This window comes from Panthera tigris, chromosome B4 (assembly GCF_018350195.1).
Source record: "Panthera tigris isolate Pti1 chromosome B4, P.tigris_Pti1_mat1.1, whole genome shotgun sequence".
Taxonomy (NCBI): Eukaryota; Metazoa; Chordata; class Mammalia; order Carnivora; family Felidae; genus Panthera; species Panthera tigris.
This window is the reverse complement of record NC_056666.1, coordinates 128,935,319-128,956,422: the sequence shown is the minus strand read 5'-3', so window position 1 is coordinate 128,956,422 and position 21,104 is coordinate 128,935,319. Positions and strand designations below refer to the sequence as shown.

Here is a 21,104-nt window from a genome sequence, read left to right as displayed (position 1 = left end):
CATAAAACATGATTATATTCCCTTTCATAAATACTTTTCCATTTCCCCCGGAGTTACCAAATATATACATACATGTGTATAGAAAATATATATACATATATATTGAGTAAGAACTTAGAAAACACTATTGAGATATAATTTCCATACCATAAAAGTAATTCAATGTAAATATACTTATTCAAGGGTCTTATACAGTTTGTAGAGCTATGCCATCACGGCCATAGTATGGTTATAGAATGTTGCCATATCCCCCCTGCCCCCAAATTTTCCTAAATTTTTTTTGCAGTTAGTCCCACTCTCACCTCAGTCCCAGGCAACCGCTGATCTGCTCTCTGACTCTATCCTTTCTGGACATTTCATGTACATGGAATCATATGATGTATATATGATCTTATTTAAAAAAAAATTTAAATGTTTATTAAAAACATTTTTTTTAATGTTTATTTTTGACAGAGACAGGATGCGAGTGGCTTAGGGGCAGAGAGAGGGGGAGACACAGAATCCGAAGCAGGCTCCAGGCTCCGAGCTGTCAGCACAGAGCCCGATGCGGGGCTCAAACTCATGAGCTGTGAGATCATGACCTGAGATGAAGTCGGACGCTCAACCGACTGAGCCACCCAGGCGCCCCTATCTGGTCTTCTGTGTGTGACTTCTGTCACTTAGCATAATGTTTTTGAGGTTCACCCATGTTGTAGTGTGTATCACTATATCATTCCCTTTAGTTGCTAAATAGTATTGTTTTGTATGGATGGACTGCATTTTGTCAGTCCATTTACCAGGTGATGGGTATTTGGATTGTTTTCAGTTTGGTGATTATGGATAATGCTGTTATGAACATTTGCATGGAAGTCTTTGTGTGGACATATGTTTCAGTTTCTCTTGGGCACATTTCTAGGAGTGGAGTCGCTGGGTTTTGTGGTAAGTAAGCTCATGCTTCACTTGAAGAAACTACTACACTGTTTTCCAAAGTGGCTTGATTTTATCTACCTTTTTGATTATACTGAGTATGCATTGGTAGCTCGTTGTGGTTTTGATTTGTATTTCCTAATACTGAAAGATGTAGAGTTACCTTCTCGTTTGCTTATAGCCATTCGTTATGTCTTCTTTGTTGAGATATGTGTTCAAGTCTCTTGCCTACTTTTTATTTGGTTCATTTATTCTCTTAACAAGTTGTAAGAGTTCTTTATATATTTTGGATACAAGTTCTTTGTGAGATTTTGCAAGACAACTCTTTCCCCTCCCCCCCAGTAAAGCAAAACTGTTTTCAACCTTATTTGCTAAATTTGGATAAACTCTATGTAGCTCTCTTAGGAAAGAGACGGTGGAAACAGGCATTTGACTGTCTTTGTTCAGGCCTGGTGATGGCTCCAAGGAGGACTGGCAGGTTTACAGTGGCTTTGTGTTTGGCTAACATAGCCTTCTCCAGATTTTTGGTGGCAGGCATGTTTGGGCAAGAAAGCTCTTTGTGTGGTGACAAGCGGTTATGCTGCTTTCTGCATGTCCGGAGGGACGTGATACGCTGAAGGATCGGCCATGTTCATTGGCCTGTTTTTTCCTTCTTTAACCAAGACACCGTCGCATCTGTGTAAGGCTGGTTCGTGGAAATTCCTCTGGATACATACGCATAGACATACACACACACGCGCATGCGCAGACTGCGTCCTGGCTTTGGGCTTAACTATCAGCTCCGCCATTGCAGGCTCCGTGACTTTGGGCAGGTTTTTTTCCTTCTGTGAGCCTCAGTTTCTTCATCTATAATATAGGACTGGTATCTACTGTGAAAGGTTGTTGCAGGATCAGAGATAACATACATAAATTTCCTGGCATGTAATAGGGTCATTAAATCATTTTTCTCATTAGTTTTATGGGAAGGAGGCCTTAGGGAAGCTTTTATAAGGGAATATTTAGTTCCTACAGTCTCTGATTTAAGTCTTTCTCTCTCCTTTTTTTTTTTTTTTTTTTAAATTCACCATGTAAAATGAATTCTGGCTGTAGATTTGAAATTTCTACCTCAGGAACATAGCTTTACCTTACTTCCAAGAATAATACGCCTGTGTGAGGGGAGTGAAGCCTGCATAAGTTTGTTTACCTAACTCATTATGGATCTTGGCAGCATCAGTAGAAAGAGGGGGTCCGTTCTCAGACTGTCATGACTGGAACGGAATCTGGCCAGACTGCGCCGACGTCCACGGCTCTCTACAGCCATCGTGCTCGCTCTTTGCCCCTTGCACATATCTCTTCCATGCTGCATGGCTCTTCAGAGTCCTTCACGTCTCGGTCCTGGATATTTATTTCTTCCTAGTGCCTTTTACTTGCAATATTTCTCCTGTTCCCAGCAGACTCCTAAGTATCCTTCAAGATCCCTGGTCATAATTTAACTGGGACGTATGAAACCTTTTCTTATCGCCTCTAATCGTTTGAGCTCCTCGAGCACGCCATCTGCCTGAGCATTTCTGTAAGTTTCGAATCAAGGGAGTTTGGGAAGTTTGGTGAAGACTGAGCAAAGTATTTAACTTCTCCAAGGCTCAGTGTCCTCATCAGTGGAAGTGAGGAGGGTAGTACTTTTGTAAGCATTACATTTTAAAAAATTTCCTAGGTCAAGAGCGACTTACTGGTTGATGTGATGTTTCACTGCCTATACCTTCTGTTTTCCACGTAGGCTAGAAAGTCTTTTCTCATCCCTGGGCTCTGCTGGGTCTGATTTTGTGGTTGTTGGCGTATCCTGCTTCCTTGTGGAAATAGTGGGACTTTTTATCACGTAACTTCCTACCTCTGAGTCCAGCCATACTGCTCTGGATCTGTGGATGGATGAGTGATGTGAACAGGGAGCGGGGAAATGATGGCTGGCTGTCTTCTCACCCCTCTTCTGTACATGGTTTCTTTGTCACATCCTGGCAGTCATGGTTTGCCTGTTTGGACTCATTTTGAGCTTGCTGTGATTTTAGGCTGTCAGAACAGTTTGGATCTCTTGACCCAGATCCTTATTATTTTGCAGATGGAGGGATTATAACTTCTCTGCTTGGCTTTCCAGTAGATTGACCTAATACTTTGTATGTAGGCAATTGATCTGTGTTGTAATGAGAAGTTTAATATGGCCTTCAAAAAGAATGAAGGATTATGAATCACTGGAACTATTTATAAATTCCTTTGTTAGTGGTTTTCAAAACCAGGTAATTCGTCTCTTTAGGGTTGTTTAGAGCAGCCAAGTAGTTAGTAAGCATAAGCAGCAGATAGTCTCACAGCCACAGTTGGCTACCATTTTGTGAGTTACTTTTAAGAAACATTGGGGTGCCTGGGTGGGTCAGTCGGTTAGGCAACTGACTTCGGCTCAGGTCATGATCTCGCGGTTCGTGAGTTCAAGGCCCGCGTCAGGCTCTGTGCTGACAGCTCAGAGCCTGGAGCCTGCTTTGGATGCTGTGTCTCCCTCTCTCTCTGCCCCTCCCCTGCTCATGCTCTGTCTCTCTCTCAAAAATAAATAAAACATTTGAAAAAATTAAAAAAAAAAAAAGAAGAAACATGGTAGAGCCCCTCAACCCTTCGTTCTTCAACAGATAACCCGTGGCAGATGGTTTAGAATGAAACCAACTAGTTACATATAAGATAAAGCAAAAGCCCCCATAGTTGGTGGCCAGTATGGTTATGTATTTCAGTTATAGATTAAATATTTTTATTTTCTTGATAGCATCAGCTTATGCCATTATGCTGAGCTGATTTAGGGTTGATTTAGAAAGGCGGGGGAACTAAGATCTTTGTGTTAGAAAATTTTGTGCCACCAGAAAATTTCAGTAAATTCTGGGTAATCATACACTTAAACAAAGGCACAGCTCTCATCTCACTGGGTAGCATTATTCTGTTTAGCTTTTATCTGTTGAGAACTCTTCAGGGGATACTGTTAAGTGAATACCGTGATTGGGCCCCAGTCTTTTTCTTTCTATGTTGGGTAAGGTATTCTGTGTTTTAGCCACACTATGGGATGGAGTAGTGTAGCTTTGAAATCAGATGTGGGTTTTAATTCCAATTTCTTTACTTATGGCATTTAATGTGTTGAAATACCACGCTTTGCCACCATTTATTTTTTAATTTTTTAAGTTAAAAAAATTATTTTTATAAGAGAGCGAGTGCACACATGCGTGAGTTGGAGAGAGGGGCAGAGGGAGAAAGAGAATCTTTTTTTTTTTTCTAAGTTTATTTTTATTTATTTTGAGAGAGAGATAGAGAGCAAGGGGGGAGGGGCAGAGAGCGAGGGAGACAGAATCCCAAGCAGGCTCTGTGCCATCAGCACAGAGTCCAGTGGGGGGCTTGAACTCACGAAGGTGAGATCATGACCTGAGCCAAAGTCAGTAGGTGGATGCTTAACTGACTGAGCCACCCAGGTGCCCTGAGAGAGAGATTAAGAGAGACAGAGAGAGAGAGAGAAAGGGAGAGGGAGGGAAAGAGAATCTTAAGCAGGCTCCACGCTCAGTGCAGAGCCCAATTCAGGGCTTGATCCCACAACTCTGCGATCATGACCTGAACCGAAATCAAGAGTTGGACGCTAAACCTACTGAGCCACCCAGATGTACCCCTTTACCACTATTTAAGTCCCACTCCAAAGGCTGTCTCCTCCTTTAAGTCTTGCATGATGCACTTATTTGGGAACAGAATTTTAATGTCCTCTGAGCTCCCAAGCCATGTTATTTCCACTTCGTAATAGCATTTTATCACTGCCTATTATTTTATGATGACCCATAATGTTCTGTGAGAATAAGGATCCTGTCATACTTCTTTTTTAAAAAATTATTCGTTTATTTATTTACTTACTTTTATTTGCATTTATTTTATGCAGAATTTACTCCTTTTTCCCCCTTCTGTTTCTTCTGGGATATCTTTTTCTTCTGTGCAACTTCCTCTTCTGGTTTAGGACCACTCTGCTCCTTTTCTGTAAGGATCATCTCAGTGTGGCAGGGAGAGCTCACGTATGGCTGATTAATCCAACCATGAGCCCTGCAAGTTCTCTGCCTCATCTTGGGGACTTTGTTCACCTGGATGTGCTCAATGACCAGAGACTCTGCATCTAAACCCTCACGTTCAGCATTACTCTCTGCATTTTTAAGCAGGTGCAATAGAAATTCAGCAGTCTTTTTGGGCCAGCGACCTTGTGTCCAGCCCCACTGTTTGGCCTTGGGCACACCTACCAACTCCACCATTGTAGCGACAGAATGGCACGTATTGCTTCTGCAAAGTGACGTCTTTCAGGTATTTGGTGGCTTTTCGGATATGCACACCCTTGATGGCCTGGGTCGCTTCATGTGTGTTCTTAAAGTGAACACGGAGATTGGCACCTCTTAACTTGCATGATTTTGTCGAGTTTTCCGGGTCAAGTGAATAGCAAATTATTTTCAGAGATCACCTCAGGCCACTTATGGGAAGAGCACTTTTTTTTTTTAATTGTTTATTTATTTATTTTGAGAGAGAGAGAGAGCGAGCAAGCAAGTGAGCAGGGGAGGGGCAGAGAGAGAGAGAGAGAAAGAGAATCCCAAACAGGCTCTGTGCTGTCAGTGCAGAGCCTGGTGCGGGATTTGATCCCATGAACTGTTGAGATCATGACCTGAGCTGAGATCAAGAGCTGCCCGCTTAACCGAGTCACCCAGGCACCCCTGTCTTACTTCTTGATATTCTCAAATACTTTGCTCAAAGTAAGTACTCAGTAGGAATTTGGTAAAGGGATAAATTAAACAGTAAACTTTCGCCTTCTTGAACTGTAGAGACTACTCTGTTGGGACTTTTTCCTGTGGAAGATTAAAAAAAAAACTTTGTTCGGGCTTTCGTTAGGCTTTTTACCTTTGCCTTGCCAGAGCTATATAAAAAATTAATACTCAAGAAGGTAGATATCTGATCTACCTCTCCTGAGCAGGAGAGTGCCTCTTACAAGTTTAATGGTTTTGGTCAAGTGGATCTTAAATGTAAATCTGCCGTTTTGTGGAGCCATACAGAGCTCTTAAACCACTCAATAAACATCCTTATTGAATTAGTAGAACTTTGTGTATCTTTTATTCTTAGGATTTTTCATTGTTCCTTAGAGTACTTTCAGCCTGTCCTCTCGAAGCTTTGTGGTATCAGGTGGATCATAGAATCATCTAAGCTAAAGATGCTTTGAGTTCCTGAATTCTGTTATTTCCTTCCTGGTATGGGGAGCCCATGCATTAATTCTAGCAGGTGTGTCTTAATTTTAGAATAACAAGTGAGGGTTCCCAGGAAGAGAGAGCTAGCATGAATCGAACTTTGACTATGTGTCAAGCCCTGTATGAAGCATTTAGCAAGTTTTATTTTATTCCTCCCATTTGCAGGTGAGGAAGCCAAGGCTCAAAGAGATTTAAGTCATTGTCCAAGGCTTTGTAGCTGATAATGAGTAAAGTTGGGTTTTAAATCTAAATGTGTTAGATTGAAAAGTTTATGTTATTTCCACTGAGATATTTTCCTTATTTACTTTTCATTGAATGTTTGGGGGTTTTTGTTGTTGTTTTTCACATTTTACTTGCAAGTTTGATTTTTCTTTAGTCAGTAGAAATGGTATTATTTCCCTACTGGTTCCCCTCCCCAGCCCTATACTGAGGGGGTGATAATTTGTATTATATTTCTATAGTCCTGTATCCTTTACAGATCACTTTCCTGTCCATTTTCATTTGATCTTGGACGTGTGGGGACGGGGAGGGGGGGGAGGAGGCCGGATCTTAATCTCCATTGGCAGATGAGGGAATTAAGGTGCCCGGTGTCGTGAGAGATTTGCCAAAGGTGGTAATAAGTGGCAGAGAGAGAAGAGCATAGCTTTTGTTTGGAAGAGGTGCGCTGACCTTCAGACTATACTTTGTAGCCGCAAAGTCTTTTTCATCTGAAGTACGTGGACACAATATAGGAAAAATGGAAGTGGCGTGGTCCTCCTAGAAAAGATTTGGAGGACGTGGAGCCCCACCCTCTGGGCTTCCTCTGGCCCCGAGGCCCCTCGGCTGGCTGGAACCCGGTTTGAAAACCACTGGGGAATAATCAAAGAACCTTAGCGTCCGGCAGATCTGGGCTCACAGTTTTAGTTTGTGCCTGCTGTTTCATCTCTCTCAGGCTTGGGTCCTCATTTGTAACATGGGTAGGATTGCTGACGGATATTAACTAAAAACCATGCTGGAGCCTGGCACGGGGCCCCCTCGGCGTCTCTGGAGGAGAGCTCTGGGTGTCAGGGAGTATCAGCCCTCACGCTGTGTGGGGCGCCTGCCAGAGGGGGTGGGGAGCTCGCCCCTGAGGCCGGGCCCCCAGCAACTGACGGCGCAGGGCTTCGTCCTCGACCCAGTGACGACATTCGTCAGTACTTTAGAACAAGGGTGGACACACAGTTTTTGCGAAGGATCCGAGAGCAAATGTTGTGGGTGTTGGGGCCTCTGTTACAGCCATTCAGCTCTGTTGCTGTAGCTTGTGTGCAGCCATAGATAGCATGTAAATGAACGAACGGGGCCGTGTTCTAATAAAACTTTATTTGTGGGCTCTGAATTTCATGTAATTTCCACGTCCTGAAATACGCTGCTTCTGATTTGTTTGTCCCCCGCCATTTAAAAAATGTAAAGACCGCGTAAGTCATGGTCTGTATGCGGGTGATACAAAAACGAGTGACAGGCTGGATTTGGCCCATGGACCATAGCTTGCCGACTCCTTATTTAGACAACTGCTTGTTGATAGTAAGTGCAGTTTTTGACCCAGTGGGAATACTTTCATTTAAAACTGATTGCTAGTAAGGAAGTATTGATACCAGAAAAGGCTGAATTTTGCAGTCGAAAAAGGTAGGATTTTTTTTCCTCTCCCACTCCTGTCAGGAATTGTTCCATGCTCACTACTTTCTTTATCCTCTACCACGTGGCTAAAATTAAGCAGCTGTCGTCCTGTTGGTAATGCCTGCGTGAAAAAGTTTCTGAATAAAGACCACAGTATAGTGGGAAGACCATGAGTCATGAGGAAATCAGGAAACTGGCTTTTCACTAACTTTGACTTTGGATATGTCACTTTACTTCTTTGGGCCTTCGGTTTCCCCGTATAAATGAGGAAATTGGAGACCATGATATCTGAACTCTTGGCCTACTCTGACATGCTCTGATTCCACCTTTTTTTTTTTTTTTTTTTAATGTTTATTTATTTTTGAGAGAGACAGAACGTGAGGGGGCGAGGGGGAGAGAGAGAGGGAGACACAGAATCCGAAGCAGGTTCCAGGCTCTGAGCTGTCTGCACAGAGCCCGAAGTGGGGCTCGAACCCACGAACTGTGAGATCATGACCTGAGCCGAAGTTGGATGCTTAACTGACTGAGCCACCCAGGCGCCCCTCATTCTACTTTTAGTTGTCTGGAAGGTGCTACTAGACAGTTTTCATGTATAGAAACTTCAACAGTCAGTATATATACTTTTAAAATTATTACACATTGTGCAGGGTTTCACATTGTATCAGGGAGTATTTACCAAAGCAGTTTATTCCCGCTGTGCTAATGCTAGCCATTTCTGAAGTGAAAGGCAACCGTGATTTAAATTCCACCTCCGTTACCATCACTTCCTGTTCTGCCGACCTGAGCTAGTTAACCTGTTTGGAGATAAGCTGCAGATGCAAAGTGAGGGGGACTGGGGACGTCGGAAGAAGAATATCCTGACTATGTAGGGGCTTAGGAAAAAATTCATAACTGGAAACCTTTTCCCCTCCGAACCTGAGTCACACCTGAAGGACTCTTGGCTCTCCTGGGGTGGGAGGAAAAAAGGGACAGAGCAGCAGAGCAAGTGGCTATGTCTGTTTTTGTCAACAGAGGGCACCCAGAGCAAAGCAAGTGCTTTGTGACCCAGGCTGGGCTCTGCTCTGCTCCCCAGGCAGGCACGGGGCAGCGTGCAGTGGACTCACTGTGCGTCTGTTTCTCGCAGCGTCTTTTATCTGTGCCCACAGTCTCAGACGTTTGTCCCCTGCTAAAGTCAGGTATTTTACATGCAGTCATAATAATTGTTATTTGTTTTCGCCTTAAGTGGAAAACCAGTTCCTTCCATGTCTCGGAGCGAATTCACTCAAGTTGTAGAAGTGTGGGCTTTTGGGTGGATGTGCAGTCTCAGGTTCTAATGTAATTCAGTCTCTGGGGAACAGGTAGTCCTGCAGGAGCACTCAGGATCTGTGTGGCATATTGAAAGGAGACTTTGTCCTGTGGTTTTCCAGACCAGCAGCATCAGCATCACCTGGGAACTTCCTCAGATTCGTGGTCTGCCCCCTCCCTCAGACCTACCAAAGTGGAAAGTCTGGGGAGGGGACGCAGCCTTCTGGTTCGACAGGCTCTCCAGGTGTCTCTGATGCACGCTTAAGCTGAGAACCACGGCCCGAGACTCCCTGAAGACTGCTAGAGTGTTCTTCATCATCGTCATTTTCCACATGAGAACACCAAGGCTAAAGGTTTCGTATATATAATAAGTGGTAGATTAGGGATGTGAGTCCTGGTCTGACCAGAGCCATGCTACCATGTCTGCAAAGAAAATAGTGAAGAGGCACTGTATTGTTTAAATTCATTAAAAAAAAAATCCTAAAATCTTTTTCTTAAAAGTAATACACATTCGTCAAGGAAAATTGAGAAGATCCAGTAGGCCAAAAGAATAAAATAAAAATCGTCTTAATATATGTAACTTTATCTTTTCGTTGTTTGTTGGTCTACTCTGGTTTCTGTGCAGTATTTGCATCTACACACATTGTAAAATTCCTTACAAAATGTCATCATGCTGTACAGACTTTGTAGGATGCTTCCAGCTCCTTCCCACTCTATTGTAAATATCTTTTCATGCCAATAGCTATTTTTTAAGTTTATTTATTTATTTTGGGGGGTAGGGGGCAGAGAGAGAGAGAGAGAGAGAGAGAGAGAGAGAGAGAGAATCCTAAGCAGGTTCTGTACGATCAACATGGAGCCTGACACAGGGCTCGAACTCATGAACCGTGAGATCATGACCCGAGGTGAAATCAAGCATTGGATGCTTAACTGACTGAGCCACCCAGGCACCCTGCCATGAGCTATTTTTATAGCAACATTTTTCATGGCTGCCTAGGGTTCCATTTTAAGTTTCCATCCTAATTTTTTCTGAGGTTCATCTGAAGTTGTTTTGATGCCGTGGTAGTTAGGCTTTTAGGAGGAGTGGGATACCGGGTGCTGTGCTGCGAGTGGCTTACCATATTACAAGGAAGGCAGTAAATACAAATTATGGCTGAGGAGAGAGCATAGAGCTGAAGGGGCAATACTGAGCCTGAGGTTTGAAGTTAAAGTGAGTCCAAAAAAAAGGGAAAAAAAATTGAAGTAAAAAATTCAGAAGGATTAGGAATGGACTACGGATCTGTGCGTGAGATGGGTTAGCAAAGTGAGAAAGATGACAAACAATTTGATGGCACCAAAGGCCTGCCTTTTTTGCCACCTTTGTGATAGGCTGACCTGCTGGAGGACAGCATGAAAAAACTGGGCATAAGACTTCTATAAATAACAGTTATTATTTATTGAGTGCCTTCTGTGAGCCAGGCATCATATGAATCATTTACATAGATTTTCCCATTTAACTTTTATCACCACCGTGTGCATTAAACGCATTAGGTAGTGTTTCTCCATTTTGCAGAAGTGGAAACTGAGAGTGAGGCAGAGTCACGTGGTCACGCACTTTGCTCGGAGCCCAGATTTGTTGCAGTTCCCAAACCTGTGCTTCCCCGTTATCATTTATCTTCATTCCTTTTCGTGGTGTTACAGGTCATTCGTGAGCCACGGCTGCCCCTGCGGGGGTGGGAGGGGGTGGGGGGGGTGCGGTGTGCGGTGTGTGCTGGGAGGGGTGGGGGAGGTTTACTACCTTTTCAGGGACAGGGAAGCCAGATGTGGAAGGCAGGACGCTGAAGTCCAGACAGAGCGGGGGTGGACTTTAAGACCCCAAGCAGAGCTGCCATCGAGCCCAGTTATCTTGGGAAAGGCGTCAGCCTGTGCAAAAGGAGCAGTTGATAGGAAGGCTCCAGGGCTGGCATTTGGAAACAAGGGGCGGCCAGAGAGTTAAACCCCCCTCATTACGGTTCCCTTCCTAAAGGAGGTGGTGATTCTTTTGAGGCGTTTGAGAACAGCTTTATTGCATATAATTTGATACTGTGCATTTCATCCATTTCAAGTGTGCAGTTCGGTGGCATCTTAGTTACATTCACAGAGTTGTGCAGCCATCACCGAGGTCAATCTTAGAGCACTGTCGTCACTCCGAAAAGAAACTGTGTACCCCTAAGCCATCATGTCCCAATCCCTCTATCCCCCTTACCGCGCACCCCCCCCCCCCCACCCCTAGGCAACCACTCGTCTCTACTGTCTGTCTCTGCAGACGTGCCTTTTCTGGATGTTCCATATAAAATGGATCCCATATAACGTGATCCGATTGTGTCTGGCTTCTTTCCCTTGGCATGTTTCCAGGGTTCCTGCACGATGTGGCATGCATCAGTACCTCGTTCTTTTCTGTTGTTAAGTAATATTCCATTGTGTGGACAGACCACATCTTCTTCGCGTGTTTATGTTGGGAAGGGAAAGGTAAAGAGGAGGAGACAAAAAATAAGACTTCTTCCTCCGGATTTAAAATGGAGAGAATGGGCAACTGCCGTGAAAAACCACCCTCCCAGGCTCTCTTGAGGAGCGGCAGCGAAAGGCGTGGGGAGATAGGATGCGTGGCATCTGCCTCCCGGGTTGTTCGTGGCAGAGCAGCGGCTCGTCTGACCTGGACACGTGCGGCACTCAGGGAGCTCATTGTGTAAATCTTGTGTGTTGGCCGGTGCCGCTGTTCCCCACAATACCTCCCGTGGAACCGGAGCGGCCGTCGCTGATCTGATCTGGGTACGTTTCCCTTGGTTGCCGCAGCCCTGGGTCCCCAGAGAGCCCTCTCTAAAGAGCTGCCGGTTTGTTGCGTGCTGGCAACAAGATTATTTCTGACCATACGAGTTGTTCAGTGGAGAGAACACCCATCTTTCAGGCCCTGATCTGTTGGCCAGAAATACTAGCAGCTGCCCCTTCCTATTTGCCCTTCTGAGCGTCCCGTTTGGAGGGCTCCTCTTGCAAGCAAACGATGTGCCCTTCCAGGTGCCAGGTGACTTGACGGTTGCCCCGTTGCTTTCTTTTGCTCTCTTTCCTGGTTTAATGTCCAAGGAACAGAGAGTCCTGACCTTCATAAAATGAACAATCTGGACCAGGACTGCAAGTCCCCACACCTTCTAGTTTGTGTTCCAGAACGGTTGTGGCTGACTTTTTGCTGGGCCTGAACTTTCAGTCTAGTTGAGAGAATGAATTGTAATCGCGTGTCGCAGTGTCCCGGCTCTTCGGTGGCACGTCTGCCACAATGCCGAGACAGGAATGCGGGGTGGGGGCATCTGCTTGGCCCTCGGGACCCCCTTGAATGTGAGGGCTGGATGTCGTCCCGTCGCCCTGGTTCTGTGGATGGGAAAACCGAGTCTAGGTCAGAGGGCTACCCAAAGCTGTAGTCGTATGTTCTTAGAGCTCTTGCTAGTGGCAGAGCTGGGTCTCTGGGCTGGAGCCTTCGTTGCCAGTTCAGTGCTTTTCCCCAAGTGTGATCTGTCTCCTGATGGACGTGTGCTGTCGTGACTAAGGAGTGGCCTAGCCCTGCTCCAGTCCGTCAGCAACGCGGGCTTTGAGGTGTGCGTGTGCCGGTTTGACAGACTGGGCTCTTGAGGATGAAAATTTGTAAGCGAGGAGGGAGCCAGAGCACTGGTTTCTGGGTTTGGTGCCACTGGCTGATGGAACCCAGCCCCTTCTGGCCTTCCCCAGTGCTTGGTTTTCAGTGAGAATTCATGTTTTCGATTGAATGAGTGTCATTCTTCGAGCGCCCCGTGCCTCTTTGCTAAAAAATGCACGTGCCGCTGCATCAGCGCTGCAAGCAGTGACCTTGTGGTGCCTGAAAATGTGTGCTCATGGCTGCTCCACGCTCGATGCAATTCGTTCCTGGTGTAGTGTGAAGCGAAAAGACCACGATACTTCTCCCCCAGCGCGTGGCCCCACTCCCCGTCCCCTCACTCTTGGCGCACAGAGCTCCAGAATGCACCCCGTTTTCCAGCGCCCCGCCAGCCTCCGTGGTCCCGATAGATTTCTTCGACGTGACCCTCACTGCTGGGACCAGACTCAAAAGCAACCGTTTCACGGCGGAACACAAGCCGGGCGGTCCTTCCCTTTCTCCTCATCACGTCCTTTCCGTCCTGGTCCTGTCCTCCCCACAGCGTGAACTCCTTCGCGGGGAGAGGTTGTGGCCTTCACTCACTCTCTTCCCCTGGCACCCAGCACGTTGCTCAGTAGATGGTCATGAAGTAATCCTTGGCTTTTTCCTGCTGTTTACCAGTCTCCGATCTGAGGGGTAAGGTGCAGGGATGCTAATACACTTGTCAGCTGGCGGTGTTTTTTCTTCAGACAAGTTGTGTTATAGTCCTCGAGAATAATTCATAGTGACAGCTACTGTTTATTGAATGCTTCCTGTGCTAAGTACATGCACACACACACACACACACACACACACACACCCCTCAGTTCCCCATCATTCTCAGCAGCCTTCCCTTTGAGGTAGGCGTGGAAGCCATATTTGACAGATAAAGAAACCGAGCTTTGGAGAGATTTAGGAGAGTTCCACAGAGCTGGAAAGTAGTGGAACAGGTATTTAAACCCAGGCCTGCCTGACACTGAAGCCTGTGTTTTTAATAACCACGCAGAACCTCCTTGAGTAGTTAATTTGCTGAACATTCCTGTAAAAGAGGGCTGAGTCACTTCTGTTCCCTGGGATTTATAAATGAGACCTCTGTGCTAGCAAAGGGCATTCGTAGCATAGTTTGGATTAAGTTTGGCTTTGGGATTGTAGAGCAGAAACAAAGGGGAGACATAAGGAGCCTCTGCAACTTCCTGAAGCTGATTTGCTTTGGCTCCAGGTTGAGGAATCTTCACCCTTTGGGTCAGGTCATTACTAGTCTACACAGTTCCTGAGGGATGGGTCTGCCCAGCCATTCGTGTTATTTTGGATGGGCCTTGGCCTGGTTCCTGGGGCCTCAATGAGGCAGGCTCACGTTTGTCCCTGGACTGACTTCAAGGGCCTCCTGTTTCCATCCTTCAGTAGGAGGCTTTCTCTTTGATTTTACTTTGGTGCACGTCCCCGTCCCCCACGTCAGTTACTGGGACTTAAAATTGAGTTGTTGAGTTGTGGCTGTAGGTAACGACACAGGGAATGCGGTTTCATTGGCTCTTCAGTGACCAGTCCTGTGGAGTCCCCATAGCATATTGGGGGTAGGGGTTGGCTCTCTGATTCTCTGCTCAGAGCTGAAGTATTTTGTGTATTCCCTTGAAATGGGAGAGAAGTTCTGAGGAATCAAGACTTGTCAGGGTCATAAGATTTTGAGGAGATAGGCCCTTCCTGTGCTCTCCCCTGGGGGAAAGGACGTAGCCAGGATTGAAGGGCATTGCCTCAACCAATTCAGTTAAGTGGCCCCGTCCTGGATTAATAACTTGGGCAGACTTCCCAATGGCTTTGGCAAGGTATTGGGTTTCTCTCTCCCCCAACCCTCCCTTCTCTCTGCCCTGCGCATGTGTGCTGACATAATTACGGAGTGGTTGCGTCTCACAATAAGATACCCTTTTTAAAAAGGAAGGGCCTCCTCTTAAAGAGGATGGAGAGAAATTCAGGGGAGGGGATGAGGTTGTGTAGTCTTGTCATGTTTTCGGAATGGCAGACTTTGAGCAAAATGGTAGCAGAGAGGCCAACAGGCTGGTTCCTGTCGCCATAAGGGCAAGGGGGCAGGCAGGATGGTGGCGGTGTTGATTTCAAGCACCTAGAGCAGAAGCCTTCCTTCCTAATTTGGGGCCAGAGCGATATTAAACTGCCTCTTTGCATTTGCTCGCTCCTCTAGATTGTATTACTAGGAATCTGGTCATTAAAGAACAAGCGCTCTCTTGTTCATGAAGGTCAGAGGTTACAGTCTTCTGAGTTTGGTGGTCAAGTGTTCAGAAATATTTTACAGATTTAGTTGAAAACCTGAGCAGATGCTCCTGCTCTCGTTTCCCCGTGGGGATCGGGTGACATTCCTCCCCCTTTCCTCTTCCCCACCCCTTTGGGAGCCGACCAATCACAGCAAGGAGTGGATTTCAGTGCCTCTCTGGCCTCCTCCCATAGGAGTCTGCCCAGCCCAGGCTCTCTGGAGCCTTGGCCCTGGCCGAGGGCTTAACTCTTGGGTGTCTAAACCATAGGGAGCTGCTGACCTTGCAGTTAGCTTGTTCTCTAGTTCACGTCGACCCTCTGAGCCCATTTAACGTTAAGCCAAGCTTGCTGTGTCCCCAAGGGAATGTTCCTAACGAGGCAAGGTGCGATGCATCCAGCTTGCAAAAGCTGATTTTAAGCCTTAGTTCTGCCAGTAACCAGCCGTGTAACCTTGGGAAAGTTCCTTTCCCTACTTGGACTTGAGTCCCTTTCTGCTAAGTTAGACGGAAAGGAAAGGGAGAGGACGGACATTTGTGACATATGCCAGCTGCCGGCGTTTTGCATATGGCTAGCCTGAGGTTTGAGGACAAACAACCTGTATTGCGTGCTTCTTGTGAAGCAGTTTGCTTTCTACAGTTTGCCTTCTGCAGGGCACACGCCATTCATCCGATTTTAGAGAGGAGAAGAGAGGAGGTTAGGGAGGCTGTCCGACTTGCCCAAGGTCAAAGTTAGGAAGGCCCATCTGGCTCCAATGCCCAGGCTTTCTTCCGTTCCACTGGGCTGGCTAAAAAAGCCTGAGAATTCCTTCCAGCATTTTTATTCTCATGCTCTGGAAGCTTTAACTCCTTAGTGGCTTTTAGCCCTGCCCTGTAGAAGACCAAACACTGCTATCTTCCGGTTCACAGCCGTGTCTCTAGAGAAGGTGAGTGACTAAGACGATCCTGCCATCTCCTGAAAGCCACAGAAGAAGATGATTCAGCCATCAGTTTTCCCCTTTCGTACATAGAAACGTTCTCATCCTTTCTGGCCATCATCTCCCACTTTCTGAGCATCCCCCTTACCTCATGTAGGGCAGGTATTTCCTTTCCTGTTTGCCATTGTCAGATGAGTACAGTATGGCTGATTTAAGGGAGGGTGGAATTTGGAAGAGTTAAAACAAAACAAAACAAAGCAAATTCCTTTACTCGAAGCTTTTCTATGACATAGATACTGCAGTATTGGGTTTACCCCTACCCGGAATCCCTGACATCTATCCTCCCTTGTTGGAAGCTCCCCCCGCTGTGAAGAGCTTTGTTTCTCATGATACCACCTATAAATTCCCCTAGTCACGGGCTCTAATAGGGTCATCTTGCCCAACGGAACACTGTGTTTCTCTTCCTGCAGATTTTACTTTGAAATTCACAGAGAAAATAGCTCTCTTTAGGTGAGTTCTTACTGATGTTATGTTGGTACGAATTTAATTTTTTTTTAACGTTTATTTATTGTTGAGAGGCAGAGAACACAGCGTGAGCAGGGGAGGGGTAGAGAGAGGGGGAGATACAGAACCCCAACTAGGCTCCAGGCTCTGAGTCATCAGCACAGAGCTTGACGCGGGGCTCGAACTCTCAAACTGCGAGATCATGACCTGAGCCGAAGTCGGTTGCCCAACCAACTGAGTCACCCAGGCGCCCCTTTGTTGGTACCAATTTAAAAGAAATTATAACAGTGGCCCTAAAATGTCAAGGAGTCCTTTCCATTTTCTGTCTTTTATTGTGGGCTGAGAAAAAAAATGACAATAAGCACATCTATTAACAATTGTAATTTACTTAGCCGGGCACTAACCTACTAGATGTTTTAGGTACGTTATTTCTGATTTTCATGATAAATAGCCCTGCATTTACAGATGAAGAAACAGAGGTTGAGAGAGGTTAGGTTAGAGTCCTTGCTCAAGGTCATAGCTCGTGAGTGGTGATTTGGCAATTTGATTCTACTTACAAACCCAAGTTCTTTCTTTAGTATCATGCTGCCTCCAAAAAATGAGCTTGAGAGTTCATTTAATCATCCATGTCCACGCCTCAGCTCACCCCAGAAAATCCGTATGTCTTCTGTTAAAAAGGGAAGTACCATTTTACGTGATAAAGGTCAGAGTGGAAAACGGCTTTTTAAGAGGAGCATTTCTTGGTCTTTGCCAACTTTTACAATCAGGGAATTTTTAACGATGTTTATTTTGAGTTATTTTTACTGAAATTTAAATCCATCCATTCTTGTTATAAGTGAAAATGCTAAATCACGAGCTTTTTCCTGGAGATCCTGGAGAGTTGGGGATTTCACTGTGAATTGGAGGGGGCAGGAAGAGGTGGGCATGAGAAGATGAGTGATAAACAGGTAGATGGAAAAAGCAGGTTGAATTTCCTTGGAGTGAGGAAATATTGTCATTTGCTCTGTCATTCGGTGTATCCTGTGTTCACCATGTTTTTGAACACACGCGAATGGGGATGAGATCCCCCAGTGGGAGGTGCCTGGGTGTCACCTTCATGGCCGTGTTCTTCTCCCTCCTTTCAGGAATTGCTTGCGATCCAGTGCCACTGCAGTCAGGTTGGCCCTTCCTAAGTTGTGTGCAGTGAGATTCACATAAGAGAAGTATACTTTACTCCGTGGCCCCTGCCATCCGGATCAGCCTAACAAATATTTCAGCAATGAGTACCATGTGCCTGTTCTGTGCCAGCCGCCTGGCATGACGCGGATGATCCTGAGATGAATAAGACACGGCTTTTGCCCTTGAGGAGCTCATAATCGAACTTGCAGTCTCGTTCAGGATATAAGACCTATAGACATAAAATTAACAAAAGGCAGTTATATACTTAAGGTTGTAAAAAAAAAAAAAAGTGAACCAGGGACAACGGATTTTACTGGGGTTCAGAGATCAAAGGGGTGAGGGTTTGCCAGAGCAGTAAAGACAGGGTTTATTTACAGTCTCGTCCAGGGGGTGGGGTGGGGCAGGGGCAGGGGCAGGGTGAGAGGGGGTATGGCTCCTGCCACTGCTAGGGAAAGGAGACCATGAACATGGCTCACTGGATGAGGGTAAGGCGCTTCCCCTTCTGAAATCGTTGATGGAGGTCCGGCAGTTAGCATTTTAAGTGGGGATGTGTAGATGCAGGCAGCTGATGTAAAACAACATCAACAGCAGCTTGGGCCCTGAAGGAGACAGTCTTTAGGAGAAAGTTAATAAATCTCTTACATTTATCGTTTGGTTCCCTGGTTAGCTGTGGAGTACAACATCCTCCATATTGGAAACCTTGACATTTATTCTTGCTGGGTTTGTAAAAGATGGAAAACTTGAAGCAAAGTCATACACAGATGAAGACCTCTGTGGGGCCACTTGTCAGGAGCGTGGCTCGCTTGTGTGGCAGTGTTCTTGTGGACTAAGTATTTATTAGGTTCTCTCGCAAGCAGCTCACCGGTTGAAGAACTCCTTTCTTCCTCGTTTTAGGTTCCTGAAACCCACCGAAACCCCTCCACTGGGAGAAGGCTTAGGGAGAGGAGATTCTTTCCTTCTCCCTTTCCGCCCCCACCCCCCAGCCCCATGGTAGCTTAACTTAAGTGCCCTGTGAAGGTGAAGATAAATGTGAGAAACTTCAGGATGAAAAGAACATTAGAGAGGAGAGAAGTCAGGGGAGGTCATATCAGGCTTAAAGTGGAAACTATGTTACAGCCTAAGCAAGGAGCAACTGATAGGTCTATAAATAGGACTTTATCTCCTCATAGAAAATTTTTGGCATGGTTGTAGCTTCCCATGTGGGGGACTTTTATATTTACTAAAAATAAACTGTGTTTCAGAAATGATTAAAGTAAGTCCCACTGAACTCATGTATGTTATTAACAGCGTAGTCATGGCCTGAAAATAAGTTTATAGGGTTTGGGATGTACTATCTTTTGGGAGAACTTGGATATGGAAGACACCGCTTAGATCTGGGATGGAAGGGTCTGGTTCACTCTAGCATTAGACAGATTACCTTCTCAGGAGATCGTGTTATTTCGGTGTTTTTATTCTTCCTGCCGGCTCAGAAGACCGGCAAGCCCTCAATACATCAGACTCACAAACAGCCATTATAAAAGAAGTGTCTCAAACAGGAAAGGTAGAATAGTTCCAATTCCCCAGAGACCATACTGCTTAATTAAAGCTGCTTGGATATGGCCGTTCAGCGGGGAAGGGTACATAAAAGGGCAGTGCCTCTGGTAGCCCTTCTGGGAACAAAAACCTTCAAGATGTCTGACTTTGTCTCTCACACTCCTGTTATCCTGACTATAGCCCTTTAAAATGTGCCGCAGATTCTTGGCATCTGTCTGCCTGTCGGCTCATCTCTGACACCCCTGGATGGCTCGTTTGCTGCCCGTGGGTATCTTTGAAACTTAGTAAAAAGCATCTCTTAATTTCGGTCTCCTCTTAGAAGATTCTGAAAAGCGGAAGTCTGGCAAAGAGTAAAATCGCTTCAAGCACGTGTCTCGGAGTTACATGACCATGGAATACTTTTCAAAACAGAATGAATTGAACAACGCAGTGCGACATGACTCCCGTGCAGTGTCTCCGTGGATTAAAGTAGCCCCCAGAAGCGGTTTCACGGGCGCGTTGATGGCTTCAACAAGGGAATTCATTTGCTTTTTTTCAGACTTCAAGACACATTTTGGAGAAGTTAAATCATTCTTAAGTGTAAAAACGGAAGAGATGAAGCCATTTTTGTTTTAAATATACTGCCTGTGCCTGAGTACACAGGTTTAAAAAAAAAAATCCTTTTTTGTATCAGGGCACCTTCCCTTACTTCTCTCATACTGCATCCCCCCTTTAATGATACGTTGCTACATACTCTGTAGAAGCCGTATGCATGTATTCAGTTTTTTCTTTTGAGTGAATAAATTGTAGAAGTAAACCATTGCTAGCATCGATTTAAAAATGGCTGGGCTACCTCTGGACAGTTTGTGAAACGCTAAAACAGGGTTATCTATTTCAAATGTGTCATATTCCCTAACTGCTTTCAACCTTTTACCACCGTTACTCTTTTTCCCCCCTTATAACCACTCAACTCCTTCCACACCCCGCCCCTCCCCCCCCCCCCACTTTAGAAAAGGAAACTGAGGTTGCTGATCTAGTATTTTCTGCAAAGTAAAAGAGATAAGAAAGTTAGTGAAGGAGGTTTGACAGGGTCACAGAATTCCTTGGGCTTGAAACCCAGGTGTCTGTTTTAATTGCTTTCATATACTTTTTGTTTTGTGACTGACACTTAACCAGTCAGCTAGTATAGTGGTAATGGCAATAGTAATGATGGATATAACGCTCTGTTTACAGACTAGTTAGCGCAGTCTGTTTTATTTGAGTCTGACAGCATCCCTGTGATGTAGGCATTATTACCTGCTTTTTTCATGTGGTGAAAATGAAGGTGTCTATATATATACAGACACACACACACACACACACACACACACATTTGACTTTTTTCATATTGGAATTCAGGAGCTGCTACGCTAATACTGTATTTCTATCATTTTGGTTTCTGTCGTATCAAATTTCTATCATTTTGGTTTGTAAATTACAGTAAAATAATTTACTATGGAAAGGCTCATTTAGGATTAAATTCAGCTGCATACAATAGAACCTCCCTCTTCCCCCACCAAGCGGCTAAAACGAGAGTGAGTTTTTATTGTGTTTCAGGAAAAAGAAGCCTGAAAGTAGGTAGTCCAGAGCTGATGTGGTTCTCCGTGGTTATCACAGACCCAGGATCCTTACTGTTCTTTGCTTTTCTGTCTGTAGGATGTGGCCCAGATGGTTGCTACAGCTCTACCCATGATTCCTCCCCTGCTAAAGAAGACTTTCAGGAAGTCTCCTATAACATTTCTACTAATATTTCCTTGGCTAGAACTTAGTCTTATGGCTGCACCTTACTGCAAGGGAGGTTGGGAGATATAGTTTTTTTGTTTTGTTTTTTTTTGTAAGGTGTGTATGGTAATGTCCTAGAATGAAAACCAAGTTTTGTTACTAAGGTAGAATGAAAGAAAAAATATTGGGAAGTCACCAGCATTCTCCCCTCAGGGACTATCAAAGTGACCTGACCTTGCCTCCCATATGGTACAGAAGACCATTCTGT

The 21,104-nt window shown here is 45.3% G+C and overlaps 1 protein-coding gene and 1 pseudogene across 8 annotated transcripts in view; one reads left to right on the top strand and one right to left on the bottom strand.

The window, feature by feature from the left end:
- The window catches only part of RBFOX2 (RNA binding fox-1 homolog 2), a 280,295-nt gene that overhangs the window by 97,939 nt on the left and 161,252 nt on the right, over nt 1-21,104 (top strand). The window lies entirely within an intron of this gene.
- Nucleotides 1,482-9,402, bottom strand: LOC102964790 (annotated as a pseudogene).